A 13,125-nucleotide genomic window follows, 5' to 3' on the forward strand; every position below is an offset into this window, starting at 1 on the left:
GAACTCCAAGATACACAGATCTAAAGGGAGAATATTTTAAGCACTGGGGATAGGGCAAATGAATTTTAAGAAACATTTATTAAGTATTTACTTCCTTCCTGGTAATGTGCTAAGTACAGAGAACATAAAAACAGGAAAGCACCACAGTTCCTGCCTTCAAGGAGTTTATATTCTTATTGAGGAAGGTAACACTTAAAGGAGAGTTAGAGCTGAAAAGTAGGTAGAGGCAGAGTTTGGGGATCATTAGGAAGTCTATTTTGGGCTAAGGAACAAGTTAAAAAGCTCACTGATCTTAGCCCAGAGTCCTGAGGGTAAAAAATAAGATCTGGTAGGAGGAAGTGGAAAGGAATTAGGGCTAGAAGGAAAATGGACCCTTGGAGGCCACCCAATTCAATATGTTAATTCCATAAATTAAGAAACTAAGACCCAAAGTCAACTGATTTAACCAGAGCCATGGAACCAATAAACTTGCATTTATTAAGTATCTACAATGTGCCAGGCAATATGCTAAATAATAGGAATACAAAGAAAAAGTTAACACACATACAGAGACAGTTGCTATTCCAATGGAGCTCACACTCTAATAAAATTGTTAGAAATCCAGATGAAATTTGGATGTAGGAATTCTCAGTTTCCAATCCCAATGTTCAACTCATTACACCAAATTAATTTTTCTTTTTCTTCTCTCTCTCTTTTTTTCTTCCTTTTTAAATCTTTTTTTAATTTTATTTTTCTGCTTTACCCCTTTGATTCTACATTATGGCCAGTAAGTGACACCCTTAGGCACTGCTTACCAGTTAGGGCAACAAAGATTGTCCTCCATGCCCAGAATAGTCTTCCTTTATACCTCCAATTCTTAGAATCTCTCATCTCTATCACTACATGGTTCAAGCTCCACATTCCATCTTGTATGCTTTTTGTATATATTTCCAAATCTATATGTTGTATCCCTTGATGCAGAAACTGCCATTCCTGTCTTTGTGTGATTCCCTACCCCCCATTCAGCAGCTAGCTCAGTGACAAGTACATAATAATTGCTGAAAGATTTGTGTTGAGCAACAAGATATAGGGGCAGCTAGATAGTGTGATGGATACAGCACCAGCCCTGAGGTCAGGAGGAGCTGAGTTTAAATTTGGCCTCAGACACTTAATATTTCCTAGTTGTGTGACTGGGCAAATCACTTAACCCCAATTACCTCACAAAAAAAAAGCAAGATATGTATATATCACTTCATCATCTGATTTATTCTTAAGGTCTTATCTATAAATAAAGTCCAGTAAAATGCAAATATTTCCCCTATAAAGATAATTGAGCAATTCGCATGTATCAGCAAGAACAGTAGACTGGGACACTAGTATAATCTTCTTGTATCTTAACTTTTCTAATCTATGATGTGAAAAAGCTATACCACATTATTCCTGAGGTCCTTTCCAGCCTTAAAATATAAGGTTATTTGTCTAAATATTAGGAAAGATTAGTTTACTGATTTGCTACTTAATTTGGGGTTCCAAGAGAACAGGCACATATGTTTTAATTTTATGTATGGAGGAGAAAAGAGAGGGGTGAGGATGCTTCTCATGCACTTCCATGACAATATGATTTTAAGTATTCTGATGCACACTGCTTACCATTAACATTGTGAATATAATAATGTATGCTTGTTCCCTTTTTACAGATCAGGAAATTGGGGCTCAGAGAGACGTATAATGACTCACCCAAAGGTATACAGCCAGCAAGTTACCAGTGGGTTTGGTAGGACCCAGGCATTGCTCATGAAGATCTAACTACCTAAATAATGGGACATCCATGCAGGTACAGGTGTCACTGAAGCCAAACTCCATCTATTTCATGAGTCATTTGGGGCTAGTTCTAAAACAAGAGATTGCTGAAGAAAAGCTTCAACAAGACCAACACAATTATGCTGTAGCTGTAGGTCTAACCCCAATATTCCAGCTACTATGCAGAATGTACCAGCATATGAAAGCTGGAGGAAACCTTAGAAATCATTTTGTCCAACCCCCTCTTCATTTTACATTTTTCAGAATGAGAACAGTTTTACTCCACTACAAGCATGAGTGTCATGGTCTTTCAGAAAAAAGGAAGGATAGAAAGCACCCCGAATAATGTATATATGGAAGCCCAGACTGGAAAATCTTTCTTTGGACTGCAATTTCATTTGAGTCTAACAAATCAAAAACTAAATTAGACTTTCTGACTTTATACCATGCTGTTGTTATCACTTCATGTGATATACTAGCTGTAGAGATGAATCTTTTTAATAGATGAGAAGCTATCAAAATCTCTCAGAGGAACTTTTTCACCCCTATGAATCCCCATAGCCTCTTAAATCATTAAAACTTAAAAGGGTCAATGCAATTTTGTCAAAATCCCATCATTTTATGTGTGGGATTTTACGACCAGAGATAGGAAGTGATTTGCCCAAAAAAAACCTAATGTCTTCCTCTGAATTTTTACAGTTTAACATGTTGATTCATGTACCTCAGGTCTGTATATATTAGCATGTCATACACAATGCTGTCTTCTCTCATCCTATGGTTATCTTTTGAAATGTACTCAACCCAGTTTTATAGTTATGCATGTGAGATTTTGGAATTCCTTACTAATAAAGCCATGAAGGCTGACTTTTGATGTTCCAGAAGAAGGAAAAGGCCTACAGGGAAGGAAAAATCGATTAAAGAAAAGTCTTTGCTGTTGGAATATGAAAGATAGTAAGAGGTAACAAATGCTGGATAACACAAGGGGAAGCCAAAATCACATGTACAGATTAGATTGTAATATCTAAATATTTTCACATTCCCTGAATGGCTGTGAAGTTTACTTTCCTCACTATTGACTGATCCATCAGCTTTAGAACTGCCTGACCAAACAGTGAACAAAGGTCAATAATATCTAAACTCCACTATATTGACACTGTGATATGGCAAATGGAAAGATTATGAGGCAACTCATAATCTGGGATCCTGGGACACAGATCCCTATGATACATTTTATTCCTCTTTCCATTCTAACTTCCTGCAGTTTGACTTTATTTGAAACTACAGACCAGCATTTTCTCCAGGGGATGTCTAAAACATGTTTCAATCAATCACCCTTCTGGATACACATTCAACATTAGACTTCAACTAGGCTAGATTAAATCCCACAAATATTAATTTATCACTTTCTCTAGGATCATATATTTAGACCTGGAAAGAAGGTTGTTTTATAACCTTCTTATTCTATAAATTAAGAAATTCAGCTTTAAAAAACTAAAGGGACTTTCTCATTATCATCTAGTTAGTAAATGTAAGAAGTGGTATTTGAATGCTGATTCAAAAAAGTGCATATGTCAACTATGTCTACATTAACTCTTCTACATGTAAGAAAGGCAGAGTGGCACAGAAATAATAATAATAATTTTAAAAAGATTCACTACTAACATGAAGTTAATGCTCGACTAGGATAATGGGCAAACCATGCCATATATAACCAGAACATAAGGTGGAATATGAAGGGTATAAAGAAGAGATCCAGGCTAAGTACTCTACAAAACTTGGGAGAAAAAACACTTGCAGTGAGAAGATTTTTTTTTCTTATGAGCAATGAATGTCTATATTTTTGAGCTTGTTCTATATTTTCACCTAGTTTTAAAACTGGACTCTGAAAATAAATTTTCACCAAGCAGACAGGAATAAAATCTCATCATTGGACATAGAGGAATGATATAGTTGGTTTGACTGCTCTACCAGCCACCAGAGGATGCCAGAGAGCAGTTTACATTAGGGTTAGATTCTTCAATAAGGAATTCATAATGTATGTAAGTTCAATTCATTCTCACTATGAGTATGTTAGTCAATAGTCAAGTACTTAAGAAGACCAGCATCCCCTCCATTTTGCCCTTTTTAGACCTCTCTCTTAAACAATCCTAATGTTCATTTTATTCTGCAATCTTAAAATGTCTCCCCCTTTAGGAAAAAAATGATGGGGATAGAAGGGGAGAGCAAGATAAGTATGTATAATAAAGAGCTAATGAAAAAACTGCACTAAAGCTAGATTTAAAATAACAATTATAGAAATAAAAGACTGACATCCCAAAGGGTTTAGCAAGGTAATTAGGCCCCAAATTCATTTATTCAAGGGTATAGTTGGTTCAAAGGATATGAGTTTGAATACTAACTAAGCCACTGGTCACCTGAGTGACCAAAAATAAGTTATGTGGTTTATTCATCTGTAAAATGAACTTGTTGGAATAGCTCTATGATCTCCATGATCACCTCAATTCAGCAAATCTTAAGTACCTACTGTTAATAGCCATTTTTTAAAAGATAAAACAACAGTAATTTCTTTTTTTAACTTTTAACTTTTAAAAGCAATCTATTTTTTCAGAAGTAACAAATAAATATTAAGATGAATCCAAATTCAATGAAAAATACATTATTCAATAATATTTCCTGGTTGGTGTGATTATTTTTTTTTCCGAATGTAGCATGAAACCAAATGATCTAACATTATTTTTAATATCAGTAAATTTATAAATGGAAGAGTAGATAGACAAGGAGCTAAATCAAAGAATGTTATTTTCACCTTTATCAGATTGTAATTTTCCCCTTTGTCATCTGATAATTATTTGAAAAAACTTCTCCTTTTTTTGAAAGATGTGAGACAGTAATGAGCGTAATATTAAGAGCCAAAGACCTGAAATCCTCACTTGTCTTTGGATAAGTCACTTAGCCAAAAAGAAAATAATTAAGGACACTATCCCTCCCTATGTAACAGAAATTTTGTGCAGGAAAAAAATGAAACACTGAAAGCATTTTTAGAATACAAAGGACTATGATAGTTGTATAATATTAAATTATAGTTTCCTAGATAACTAACTTTAGGAACATTTCTTAAGCTCTTTGGCCCTCAGGTTCCTCATTTGGAAAATGAGAAGGTTGGACTAAAATATCTCTAAGAATCTTTCCAGCACTAAGTATATGCTTTTATGATCCTAATAAAAGAAATTAAATGAGCTTGTTTTCTCTACAATATCATATATTGGGTCTTTTTACATACTTGTATTCTTAGTAATTATCATCAAAATGAAGGTTAGCTATAAAAATGGTATCTTTGCTATTATGAGGCAGGAGGCTACTACATTATTTGATAAGATTGATTAATATGTTCATATAGTGCCAGAACAATTGCTTAATCATCAGATTAACATTCTAATAGACTATAAATTTGTCACAGAACCAATCTTTCCACAAAACCACCTTCCAACAATGGAACTATATTTTTTTATATTTAGTAATTAAATCCATGCGTATTACCTGAGAAGAGACAGTAATTCTTTCAATAAAGAGCAAAAAGAAAACTAAAGCCCAGAAGAATGGGAAGGCATTTTTATTTTATAGCCATTTAAGCAACTCAGTTCCAAAAGCAATAGGTTCCCAGCTCCACTTGGTGGAGATGATAGAGGATTCTCACCCAGAAAGCTCCAGTAAGTTTAGCTTTAACGGTTCCCAACCCCTGGAACAGGCAGCAATTAGCACTCCCTTTGGATGTCCCTTAGGCTTCAAGCTGAGTAAGGCAGAGAAGTAGAGGTATACAAAAGTGACAAAAGGAAATATTCATGAAAAATAGTGGATTTCTTTTTTTCTCTAAAAGCCTCCATACCTAAATGTTTTTAATGAGCCAGATCAGGTTTTATTTTGTAAACTCAGACTTTCCCAAGCCTTAAGCCACTGCAAATTTAAAGATCAAATACAGAAGCAGCTCCCATAAAGAACCTCAAATTTAGAGGCAGAGGATCTCAGTTCTAAAGCTGACTGGTAAATTACTACCTCTGAGGCTCTGGAAAAGTCAATGGAGCTCTCTAAGCTTCAGTTTTCTCTTCTGTAAAGTAAGGGGGTGGAAGGCCCTTCTACTTTATGTAGATTTATTTTCTTACACTATGGTAAAAAAAAAAAAGAAATATATATATATACATATATATATGTATATATATAAAAATATAAATTTATCCAAGGAAAAAATTATCAGAAAATGAGATGTCATTAGAATGACCTAAATCATACTTAAATAGGCTAATTAGATTTTCTTCAACTTAATATCCAACTATTAAAAATTTTATCTTTATATGGTATCTAATAACAAGTATAGAGGAGAAAACAAAAAAAGGAAAAAACCCACCTTTATATGATAGTCTGTTGAAGAACAACATTCTTTTCTTTTACTCACTAGGCAAGTTTCTGAAAGTCTGTACATAAACTGATTTTATAAACTAAACCATTCATTTTAAATGGACAGAGGCAACTACATGGTAGGGAGGAGGAAGTGGTACGCTTAAACTCTCACGAAGATCTGAGGTCAAATTTTTCCTCAAATATTTATTAGTTATGCATATGACCCCGGACTAATCACTTGCCTTTTTCTCTGTCTTAGTTTCCTTATCTGTAAAATGAGGGTAATAATACCCACCTCCCAAGAATATGTAACCAGTTTGTGAAATGTTGAAATGCTACTTAAATGCTACTGTTATTATTAGCAGGCTAAACAACTGAAGAAACATCTGCAATGAATCTTTTTTAAAGGAAATAGATGTCTGCTAACTTTTGTCTCTCATCTAAATATATATGTACATATATAAACACATACATGTGTTTATATATATGTAAATATATAAATTTATTAGTCAGACACACCTGCACACCAGGCACATTGTGTGTGTATATATACACACAAAGATATAGATAGATAGATAGATAGATAGATAGATACATGTATATAGATACATGTACAAACATGTCTATATATATGTATATACAAAATATCTCAATCAGTTTTATAATTTGTTATTTAATAGTATATGATACTAATTTTGTTCATAACTCAAACTAAAGAACTCAATTCCTATTTAGGTAATAAGATCTAAATGAAACTATCCTATTTAAAAGAAAATAGACACAGTAAAGTAAGAACCACTTTGTACTATTAAGTATAAAATGTTTTTCAACCTAATACATATAAAACATTAAATTCTATTCCTTTTAAAATGAAATTCCCACCCGTGGATGAGAAACAGAAATTCTCACAAAATGGACTCCAGAAGCAAGTATTCAAGAACAAATTTCAAGTCAGTAGTAAAGGAAAAAGTCTGAAATTTAAAATTTCCAGTATTAAGCTTCACTGTGGTACAGTGGCCCTAGAAACATTTCACATTTAACCTTTATGCCTTTCCCATTCTGACAGGAAGAAAAGGTTATTCTGTTTAAATGTATCACACTACAGCAAGATGATCCCTAATATTATAATGTTCATATAACTTTTAACATTAATAAAATAATATTTTAATCAAGAAAATTAAAAAATTTTTAAAAACCATCTGAATGTTCACAGCAGTCATTTTAAAGTGATTATTTTGTTATATGTGATATCTATAATACCTAAGTCTAAAAAAAACTACAATTAGTGTAATAAAACTTCTTTAGAAAACTTAATGAGGTTGGAGGTAAGGAGGAATTCCTAAAATACAGAAAAAGATAACCACTGCAAATCCTGAGAGCATGAACAGGACTTTACTTTCTCATTAGATCACTATGGAAGTTACAGCCAAATAGTTAAAAGTTTACTTAAAGTATAAAACAAAAATCTGACACATAGGATATACAGTATAAAATGGTGAAAACGTTTGTTTTGTGAATCAATTTCATTTTTTCTTTCACCAGAGATACATTTTATTTCCTGGGACTATGTAAAGAGGATCTAAAAGGACTAAATCAAAGCTAATTAGTCTCAAATACTCAGAGAAGTTTTAGGGGCATAAAAGTTCAAAAATACCCAAGAAATTATAAAGGTAGATTTCAGCATGGTCCTCCAAGGCCATCCAATTTCCTCATTTTACTGTTAAGGAAATGGAAGTCTAACAAGTTAGAGTGACTTGCTTAAAGCTACACAGGTAGTAAATTTCAGAAGTGGGACTGGACCTTAGGTCCTTTTAATTCTTTAGTACTGTCAATATTCTTTCTACTATACTAAAAATTTGAAAAAGTTTTTTTTCACAAATCACAGAAATACATTGGTGGACTTCATTGTATGGAATATATTTAGCTCCCAAAAAAGTATATAGAAGTTGAATTTTTATAAATCACATTATATAATCTGATCAGGAGAACCTAATAATAATGGTGCTTATTATCTCTTTGGCTGGTTTTCCTTGGCCCAAGAAAGAAATGCAGTTGCTACTTCCCATGAGAAACCTGGAGACATCCCCTTTTCAGGGCTTATTACCATATTGATATTGAACTTAGGATAGAAATCAGATTGGCATAGCCAACTGTTTGCCCCAGTTTCGATAGCTGGGATGACAAGGGTGTACCATCATGTCCAAATAGAGTTTTCTATTTATGTTTTTTAGAATATTTGTTTTATTTTTCTCCAGTTAAAAGTATTTCTCCAATGGTTTTCAACATTCATTTTGGTAAGATTTAGAGTTCTAAATTTTTTTCTCTCTCTGTCCTTTACCTTCTCCAAGACAATAAGCAAAAGGTTCTAATGAGTTATTAATATGTTAATAAAGAGGAAATAAGTCTATTAACAAAAAAGGTAGTTTTTTATATTGATTAATGTTGGACTTAGAATCAGAAAAGTTTACATTCAATTTTTATTTCAGATATTTCTTAGCCATATAAACTGGATAAGTCATTGAAGTGAATCTGTTTTCTCATCTGTAAAATGGGAATAATACTTATAGTATCAAGCTCATGAAGTTGCAACAACTCTTGAATTAGATAATTTTCATCAAAGCACTATACACACATATGTACACAAATACATATGTACATTACACATATATAGGTTATACTTATATAATCATTTTAAGCATATTTCCATATTAGTTATATTGTGAAAGAAAAATCAGAACAAAAGGGGAAAAAACCCCAAAAAAAGTCAAAATGGCATGTTTTAATCTGCATTCAGTCTCCACAATCTTTTCTCTGTATGTGTTGGCATCTTCTACTAAGTCTATTGGAATTGTCTTGGGTCACTGAATTGCTGAGAAGAGCTAAGTTTATCATAGAATTTCACTGTTACAGTATACAATGTTATTCTGATTCTGCTCACTTCACTCAGTAACTGTTCACATAAGTCTTTCCAGGTTTTTCTGAAATTCTTATTTAAAATGATGGTTATGGGGCAGGTAGGTAGTGCAGTGGGTAAAGTGCTAGCCTGGAGTCAGGAGAACCTAAATTCAAATCCAGCCTCAGACATTTGATATGTACTAATTATGTGATATAGGGCAAGTCACGTAACCCTAATTGCTTCACCAAAAAACAAATACACAAAACAAAATAAAATGATGATTATAGGAATCCTTTTATTTAATGAACAATAACCTCAAATTTAAATGTTGTGATGCTGTTTGAACAATCACTTAATTCTCACTTTTTTTTACTTTTTGGGGGGAGCTGTAGGATAAGGGAATAGCACTGGAGAACCTAAACATCCCTTCTAGCTCTAAACTATATTGACAAATATAAATTTCATATATTAGTTTTGCTTTTAAAAAAGTATTAAAGCATATCAGTTTAGTTGAACTGGTTAAATTTTATCCACTTTAAGAGCACACATATAAACACTGTTAAAATTTTAGATTTATACAATCATTTTGGAATGAACTTTAAAAAATTCTTCAACTCTTAATTTTAGTATTTTCCATTCTAAGTAGTCAACTAAGAAGATTATTCTACAGGATCTGCATCTTGAGCACTTTTCCTTTCTGTGCTTCACAAATTGCTCCTAGACACTCTAAATTGTTTTTTTCCCCTCTTTTATAAATGTTCTGTCCAGTTCTGAATCATTGCTCCTGTCTGTCCCCATCTTCACACCAATTATCCATCCCTGAATGCTGAAGACTCCCACAGGAATTACTGGATGATAAATGTCAACAGCAAAGTAGATAACCAAGCAAACCCCCTGAAATCCCAAAGTTTTGCAAATAGATGTTAAGATACTGTGTTTGCTGAGCTAGATCTCCCTCACCTCAAGGGTCAGAGGGAATGAGTTTTTAAAAAGCTAAATGACATCATTATTATTAGAATACAATGTTAGATCAGAGTTCTAGCAGGTAAGCAAAGAAAAAGAAAGCTAATTTTAAAAATGTATTTCCACAAAACCTTGACCTATCATCACTCTTTGCATCTGTATGATGAACAATTTCTGGCTGGCAGAAAGTGTATAGTTGGGGGAAAGTGATGATTTAATGTACTGTTTTTAACCACTGACATTGTTGCTATTTCTTTAAGAGTTCCCCAGGAAGATCTATAGTGACCTGTTCTGACTAAATTAGACTAGGGGGTCATATCTATTAATTTTCTAAATAGTAAAAGTATATTTCATTGAAGATGTTTATGCTAAACAATGACCAGTATGTCATCTTGTGAAACTGATAAGCCCTAAAAACATAAGTTCAACCATCTCCAAAATGCCTCAGAGAAGGCTGGCAAATAAAGCAGTCCAATTAACTATGTAAAATGAAATAAATGCTGGTGGGCTTTTTTATTATTATTACCTTGTAGGGTTTTGAATTGAGAGAAAATCTTAAAAAAAAAAAAAAAGAAAAGAAAAGAAAAGAAAAATTGTGGAAATGAACTAGAAATGAACATGCAATTCTATACCTGAAGAAGAACACTTCAGGGATCATCTATTAGCTGCTTCTGCTATACAGAAACCACGATTTATTCTGCTAAATTACTTATCATTCTAAGACACACGTGCTTGGCTCTACTTCCAAATGGCTTTCCTGTGTCTTTTTTGTTTTTCCTTATACTCTCATCATGTACTTAACTATATATTAGGTGTAGATAGGCTTTGAAAGATAAGAAGAGTTCCAAAAATCAGAAATCAGTACAAAAAAAAAAACTAAACTAAAAATATCCTCCTCCAAAGAACTGCACAACAATAAGCTACCAGCTGACTATAGTACTATAGTAAGCCAGGATTTATTTCATTCTCTATAGACAATAATGAAAATCCACCATCAATAAAAAGAGCTCATGGCACCTACTAACACTCTACTGAAAATTAATGGGCTATATATATGGAGTGCTCAATGTAGAGGCATGGACACAATGACCAAATGTCTTCATTGCCAAACAAAATGAATCAGGCAAAAGTCAGTATAAAACTTCAACCTCTGTGGCATGTATGCTGCATGTACATTTTTCAATTATGGTGTCAAAAACATGCAAATTAGCTGAAATTCGTACAGTGTGTCTAACAAAAAAAAAACCAGAAAATAAATCATGACTTTATGTTCTCTTTTGGTCTAGATATTATCAGGCAATTGTCAGAGAATATATTTCTATAGTCCACAAAGCAGCATCATGGTGGGATAGAAGTGATCCTGGGTTCTCAAAGTCTTGCCAGAAGCTCTGGCAGGTACTCCATAGTTAAAAAGACTCTCATTGATCTTAAAGGAAGGAAAAGGACCCACATGTGCAAAAATATTGGTGGCAAGAAATTAGAAAGTGAGTGGATGCCCATGAGTTGGAGAGTGGCTGAATAAGTTATGGCATATGAATATTATGGAATATTATTGTTGTATAAGAAATGATCAGGAGGATGATTTCAGAGAGGCCTAGAGAGATTTATATGAACTGATGCTAAGTGAAATGAGCAGAACCAGGAGATCATTGTACACAGCAATAAGAAGATTATGTAATGATCAATTCTGATGAATGTGACTCTTTCCAGCAACGAGAAGATTGATGCCAGTTCTAATGATCTTGTGATGAAGACAGCCATCTACACCAACAGAGGACTATGGGAACTGAAATTTGGATCACAACATAACCTTTTCACTCCTTTTGTTGTTGTTCGCTTGCATTTTATTTTCTTACTCGGTTTCTTTCTTTTTTTTTTTTTTTTTTTTTTGATCTGATTTCTCTTGTGTAGCAAGAGAATTGTATAAATATGTTTATACATATTGGATTTAACATATATTTTAACATGTTTAACATATATTGAATTGCTTGCTATCTAGGGGAGATGTATATATCCATACATATGTTTTGAAAATAAAAAGCTTTATAATTTTTTTTAATTTAAAAAATAAAAAGACTCTCATTGCAGATGAAGAAGTGGACTATATGTCTGTTAATTAAAGACCAGTTTCATTAGAATTGGAAAAACTTGTCAACAAAGGCCCAGTTACCATGATGAATTCTGGAGAGATTTCAATATCTCATAAAAGTCTAAAACGTGATGTAGAGAGACATTGCTATCTTCATCTATAGAAAAAGTAGACATTTGGATCAAATCAAAGATTACTGGTGGGGAAAAGTTTAGAATCAGGACGACTAATTTGAAGGTTATCACAAGAATCTAGTTGAGACATGGTAAGAGCTTGGACAAGAGCTGTGTCCCTAGAGGGGGAAGAAGACAAATGCAAAGGCTGTTATAGATCTAGAAAGATAACTGACCAGATATATATGAAGGGATAGAAAATAGAAAGCATCAGATAATAATTTTGGGTAACAAAGAAAACAGTGTTCCTCATGATAATATGGAAGGATATTAATAGTAATAATAATAGCTAGTACTTATGATTTATAATTTGCCAAATGGTTTGCAGAGTGAAACAAATAGAGGTTGCTTGCCCAAAGTCACGCTGATAGTAAGTATATGAGATGCACTTTAAACTCAAGGTCTTCATGACTTAAGTCCCAGTACTTTACCTATCATACCATCTAGCCATCTAACAAGGATGGATGATAAGTTCCATATGTCCTGCTGAGTATAAGCTGTCAATACAATATCCAAGGAGAAATGTTCACCAAGTAGCTGGAAATATGGAACTGGAGTTGAGAAAAACTAGGTCTGGATATACACATTTGATAATACTTAGGGAAAAGAGCTGAATCCATGGGAACTGTTAAGATTATGGAAGGAATACATGCTTAAAGAAGGTAAAGTCTTGGGAAACATTCATGTTTATGGAGTGAGAAATGAGTGAAATATGAACAAAAGAGACTGAAAAGGAGTAGTCAGAGAGATAAAAGAAAAACTAGGAGACAGCAACAAAAGGAAAATTGGAAAGAAAATGCATCAAAAAGGGGAGTAGATGCATGTCTAGTCTC

At 33.2% G+C, this 13,125-nt stretch overlaps 1 protein-coding gene across 5 annotated transcripts in view; it reads right to left on the minus strand.

Annotated features, from left to right (window-relative positions):
• The window catches only part of DIP2C (disco interacting protein 2 homolog C), a 581,014-nt gene that overhangs the window by 312,632 nt on the left and 255,257 nt on the right, over positions 1-13,125 (minus strand). The window lies entirely within an intron of this gene.

The sequence above is a fragment of the Sarcophilus harrisii genome, chromosome 5 (genome assembly GCF_902635505.1).
Source record: "Sarcophilus harrisii chromosome 5, mSarHar1.11, whole genome shotgun sequence".
In the NCBI taxonomy this organism is placed as follows: Eukaryota; Metazoa; Chordata; class Mammalia; order Dasyuromorphia; family Dasyuridae; genus Sarcophilus; species Sarcophilus harrisii.